Genomic DNA, 6,270 nt, shown 5'->3' with positions numbered 1-6,270 from the left:
TTATGGGCCCCACGCGTAGGATCTCGTCACGGGTCGGTCCACGGTGAGAAAGCCCTGCCTTCCCTTGCGTGCAGACCCTATTGCGGAAACTTGATGGGTGATTTGTCCAAGAGGCCACCCAAACTCTCCTAAGGGGTGATTTGTCAAGAGACCACCCGAACTCTCCTCACTCTTTTTTTGACTGGGAAACTGAATCCTTTATTTCAATTCGTAGCTCCTTAAATAGGAGATTACAGAAGGAAATTCCTAATTAAACTCAAACTCCTAATTACCTACTCCTAATGGTAACACAAATCTTACTTAAGATAAGATAAAGATAAGGATAGGATAAGATAAGGGATAAGGAATGGTGTAGCTGGCGGCGAGTTGGCGGGCATAGCTTATGTGGTAAGATAAGTGTGGCCCCACCCTGATGAGCTATCGTGTGGGCCCCGCCCTAGGCGGCGTGCGCGTCTCGCAGTGCTGGTGCCATGCGGTGTGTGCTGCTACCGTGAGGTGCGTGCTGCTGCCGTGTGGTGCATGTTGCTGCCTAGTGCTGCTGCCGTGTTGTCACGGGGGTAGTTCTACAGCGGAAGAAACCCGTGCGGCGTCCTGGCCAAGGCAGGCCAGGACAAGCCTTTCTGTGCTTAGAGGCTAGGAGTTGCCCGATGGGATGGCTCCACCAACGTCAGTAGCACTGGATCATGACCTCAAGTCCAATGGCCGGGGCACTCTCCTGGCTCAGACCGGTCCATGGGAGGCGCCGCTTACGTGCTAAAGGGGGACAACCATCATGGAAGGCGACCATGCGCCGATAAGGTGACTTGGCACCGATGTGAAGGGTCTCCTGTATGCCGATGATGACAGGCACCTGTGTGCCATGATGATAGGCAACCGCTTGGGCCGGAACACACCCGTGCGCTAAGGGCAACGGGGTAGCTCACTCAGCTTGGGCAAGGGGCTGGCGAAGTGAAGGGACATGCTTGAGCCAGGCCCGCATGCCAAGCCTCCCTTGAGTATCGGTAGCGCAGTGCCGGTCCAACACTGTCCCCATGAGCAAGTGTGCGCCCATGAGGAACCCTGGTAGCCATGCTAGCCGTTAACCAGGGCCGCCCCCGCAAGGGGATGAAGGTCTAGGAGTGCCAAGGTTAGGCACCCAAGGAGGTCGACCACCCCTCCTCAAAGAGTACGTTAAGCTTCTGGTGGTCTGCCTGAAGATGACATCAGTTCTCCCAAAAATCTTACAGGCGAAAATGACGGGCATGTCCCTAACGTAAGCCTGCCAAGCGTAGGCAAGGCTAAGCCTGTGCTGAACCGTAACAGTGTGGTGCATGCTGCTGCCTAGTGCTACTGCCGTGTGGTGCGTGCTGCTGCCTATCACTGTGCCACAGTGCGCTGCCGGGTGGTGTGTCTATAACATAGTAAGGTTGAACTTAAAAAACTATCTGATGTTGGTTTCATTTCCCCCACCGCTTATACTAGTTGGGTAGCTAACATAGTTCGAGTTGCAAAGAAAAATGCTTCCATTCGTATCTGTGTAGATTATATTGACCTTAATCGCGCGTGCCCCAAAGATAACTTCCCCTTCCAAACATTGACTTGTTAGTGGATAGTACAAGCGGTCATGAAATGCTATCCTTCATTGATGGCTTCTCTGCCTATAACCACCATTTTTCATGACCTTATGCATGACATCTTAGAAGATTATGTTGATGACATCCTAGCTAAATCCAAAACTTGAGAATCCCACCTCCTTGTTCTCAAAAAAGTATTTACTCGCCTTCATACTTACAAGCTTCGTCTCAATCCCTAAAAATGCTCCTTTGATGTTACTTCTGGTAAACTTTTAGTATTCATAGTTAGCCACCGGGGAATTGAAGTGGACCCGCTCAAAATCAGCGCAATCCAAGACATACCACCGCCTAGAACCGTTAGTGGGGTACGTAGTTTCCTTGGTCGACTCGCATCCCTTCATAGATTTATTTCTCATCAAGCCCTTTGTTGCAAACTTTTTTACGAGCTCTTACGAAAGGACATACCCTTCGAGTGGACCCCTACTTGTCAAAAAGCCTTTGAAGACATCAAATCCCTCCTCCTTCGCCCTCCTGCTCCTTTTCCACCTCAACCAAACAATCCTTTACTCCTTTATATTTTTATGAGTGTCACCACTGTAGGATGTTTATTAGCACAATACTACTCTTCCAACATAGAGCGAGCAGTCTATTACCTAAATTGCACTTTTGTACAATATGAATGCCACTACACCCCTTTAGAGAAGGCTTGTTTAGTTGTTGTCTTCATTGCTCAGAAGCTACGCCATTATATGCTTAATCATGAAGTCAAGTTAATTAGAAAATTTGACCCCTTAAAATACCTCCTTAACAAACCAGCTCTTACTGGCCACTCCGCTAAGTTTCTTCTTATTTTCTCCAAATTTGACATCCAGTATACACACCAAACTGCAATCAAAGGTCAAGCAATCGCCAATCACCTAGCTGCCCACACCTTACCCTCTTCTACACCTTTAACTCCTCAATTTCCAAATGAGTCAATCCTACACATAAATGAGCGTCCTAGCTCCTGTTGGGATATGTTCTTTGGTGGGTCTTATAATCGGTACAATGCCGGGCTTGGAGTTGTTTTCCATACACCTGATGGCATCCTCATCCCCAAAGTCTATCGACTAGATTTTCTAGCCTCTAACAACATTTTTGAATACGAAGCTTTAATAGTTGACTTAGACATTCAACAGCTCAGAATCTTTGGTGACTCGTAACTTATTATTCGTCAAGTCAAAGGAGACTACCAAACCAAGGACCCAAAACTACTGCCTTACAAAGAACTAGTAGATAAGTTGCTCACCAACTTCACATACCTAGAAATTACTTAAATATCCCGTTCCAACAACCATTATGCCGATGCTATGACTGCTATAGGCTCTATTGTCCAATTGCCTTTAGAAATAACCCACTTTAATTTTGTTATCCAACAGCTAGGATCCCCTGCCCACTCCTCATTAGAAGTTTTCTCAGTTGAAGCCACCCCTCTAAAATCTCAAGATGCAAAATCCATAGTCCACTTCATTTACCAACACTTCTTATGTCGTTACGACATACCCGAATCCATTGTCACTGATAACGGAAAACCATTTGACAATCAAGACGTAGATGAACTATGCAATGCCTACCACATCAAGCACCATTTTTCAACAATCTATAATTCCCGATCCAATGGACAACCTGAAATATCAAATAAAATAATAAAAGGCATCCTTACAAAAATAGTCTCTGAAACAAGAAATGACTGGTAAACTAAATTGTTTCCAACTCTCCTAAGCATACCACACCTCATTTCTTTGCGTGACACAATCTCACATGATACACTTTTCTAGTCACTCTTACACCACTTAGATCTCTTAGAAAAACACCGGTTACATGCTCTTGATCATATGCATGCATATTAAAAACGCATTGCTCATTGTTATAATAAGTGTGTGCATAGTCGTAGCATTAATGTTGGTGATTTGGTACTCAAACAATGTTTTCATCACCATGGTAAGTTCCATCCTAATTGGTAAGGACCATTCATTATAGCTACTGTATACTCTACTTCTGTCTATCGTTTAGCTCATGCTGATGGTACAACCTTACCTTCCCCAATTAACATTAAATATTTGAACAAATTCTATTCATGACTGATGTTATCTGTATGCTTAATAACACATGTTTGCAGGTTACATCGGTTAGTACCATTTCTACTACTACTACTACCCCTACTTATTATTATAATTATTTTATTTTATCCAATTCTCTCACTTTTTTTAACTCATTTACTTTCTTTTCCTTGAACTCCATCTCATTTTCTTTATACTATTTTCCATTTTTTTCTTTTAACATTTACTGATTTTACCTTGGCACTTTCAAAACGACTTATTTAACCCTTTGTTCTTCTTTAAATCTACTACATTTTGTTTTGGACTGCAACTCTTTAACCTCTATTTTAACACCACTTTAAAAAAAAATAATAATAATACATATTTCCTTGCTTGCCTTTTCTTTTGTTTTTTTCTTTACTAAGATTTTAGAGCGAGATTGCTTTCTAGCTACTCTCCTCCATTTACTTTCTATATCAACGTGAAACCTTTAAGGATGGTTGTATGATATTGCTCCTCTTCCTCTTTGTTTACCTTGGACCCGTCTTTTCCTTATTCCCCCCTCCCCTACTGACTTTGCCAACCTTGTCTCTTCCTCTCTCTCTTCTTGGATGCCACGTGCTTCCACGCAGAGGCATCCAAGAAGGGCAACCTCTCTCTTCTTGGCTTCTCTTCCTCCCTAGTTCCGCTCCACCATCTTCTCCTCTTTCTCACTGTTTTCTTCCTTCCTTTCATTCTAGTTTTCCCCTCTTTCCTCTCTCCTCCCATTTGCCCTCTTTCCATTTTGGAAAGAAGCCCTAACTTCTTCCTCCCAAAACCTTTTAAACCTAAAAAGAGAGGTGCCTTGGAAGAACAGAACGCAGAGGCGACTATTGTCTAAACGACACTTTATCTGCTCAGCATCTTGTTCCGTTTAGGCTCCATCAACCATTTCCCTACTCTCTCAGTTTATTGGGGCAACCATTGTCTCAACCGTCTACTCGGCTTCACAACAGGGCTGCTTCACAGCCCACCATCTTCTCCAAACTGCCAAAGACATTCAGACACGAGACAGATGGAACCACCATGCTAACGTGTCTTAGCCACGTTGACATATACGGATGCAGAAACAACATAGTGGTTGCAACAAGAATAGACTAACACCTTCCATCAAACAAGATTGCATTCGGTGCTTTTCGTAGCCCATCGTCAACCATTTACATTCACTAGCAACACATGCCAGAGGAGAAGCTTGCCATTGGCAAGAACAACAGCCTGTCACTGATCATAGCAAAGATCTAAACTATTCTATTTAATTTTTCTTTATTTGCTTCATTTTATTCTAACCGTATCACTGTTCACTGCCATTGTTAATGTCATCTTGATTGGGTTGCATGTGGATGGTTAGACAATCTTATTGCAGTTCTGTTTTGTTATTGATTTGCATCCCCCAATATCCAAGACATTTCTGATTCGGACACAGCAACAACTTCAAGAACCAAAACATATTTACTCTTGACTTAGCCACGCCCCCATACGTACGGTTTCAGATTTGATCCTGTTTTTATAATATTGTGCATGCTAATACTAGATTTCAGTTCTTGTCTTCCTTTATTAATCTCTTCTTCCTTTTTCTTGTGATTATTTTAGGCAAATCATTTCAGATCTACTTATCTAAATCTCTAGATTGTTGCATTTTTTTTAAAGTATTACTGATATTCAATCTTGTGCCTTGACTGTAACGGTTCAAATCTTCATTCTAATTGTTTCAATTCGTTGATGTATTCTATACTTGTTATTTTAGTGTCACTTGAACTCTAGATTTACTGTGTCTTCACTTTCTCTAATAAGTTTCATTTATCCTTTTTTCTACTTCCTCTCTTTCTCTTAATCTCAATTTATTGTGTTCTTTCTTTTAGACTTTTCGTTACACAAAGATATACACTAAATTTAACTTCACCACACTAGTTCTTTCCGAATAATAAAATAACTCTGTTACTTTAAATTTGACACAAATTATCTCATTGCCGCAAGGCCTCTCTAGAATCTCTATTTATATTAGGATCTGTTGTGTTTTCAAATGTACCAATTGAGCTATCACTTGTGAGATAGTTATTGAGTTAGGATGCAAATGAATTAGATAAGGATCCCATATTCGTTTAATTATGGAATCAAATTTGGTTACATGGATAATCTAATTTCATTTAATAATTATTAATATTAATTTATGTGTATGCACATTACATGTAGCATTTTCATATAATAATAATAATTCCGGTGTTTAAATCATTTTACTTGTAGTTTACATTAATATATTCAACTTGTCATTGAACCAAGTAGTCAAAATTGATTGACCTATTTAGTTTAACTTGTCGTTGAGTGCTCACTTACCGTGTGAGAGATATGGGGGTGGATACCGCACATCTCTTCTAAACCCTCAACCCTAACCCTAATTCAACCCAACCTACTCAACCCTAACTTCAAAACTTACTAAATTCCTTCAACCCTAATCCAACCTAATTCGAAGTCAATTTCGAGTTAGCCTGAGCTCGAGTTTGACTCAATTCAATTTTCTTCCCATCCCTTAAAATCTCAGAACTTCTCAATCTTAAATATTAACTCAACTTTCGCTATATATATTAATCCTATATTTTATTAGA

This window comes from Nelumbo nucifera, chromosome 1 (genome assembly GCF_055504915.1).
Source record: "Nelumbo nucifera cultivar China Antique chromosome 1, China Antique-T2T, whole genome shotgun sequence".
NCBI lineage: Eukaryota > Viridiplantae > Streptophyta > Magnoliopsida > Proteales > Nelumbonaceae > Nelumbo > Nelumbo nucifera.
This window is presented reverse-complemented; position numbering follows the sequence as displayed.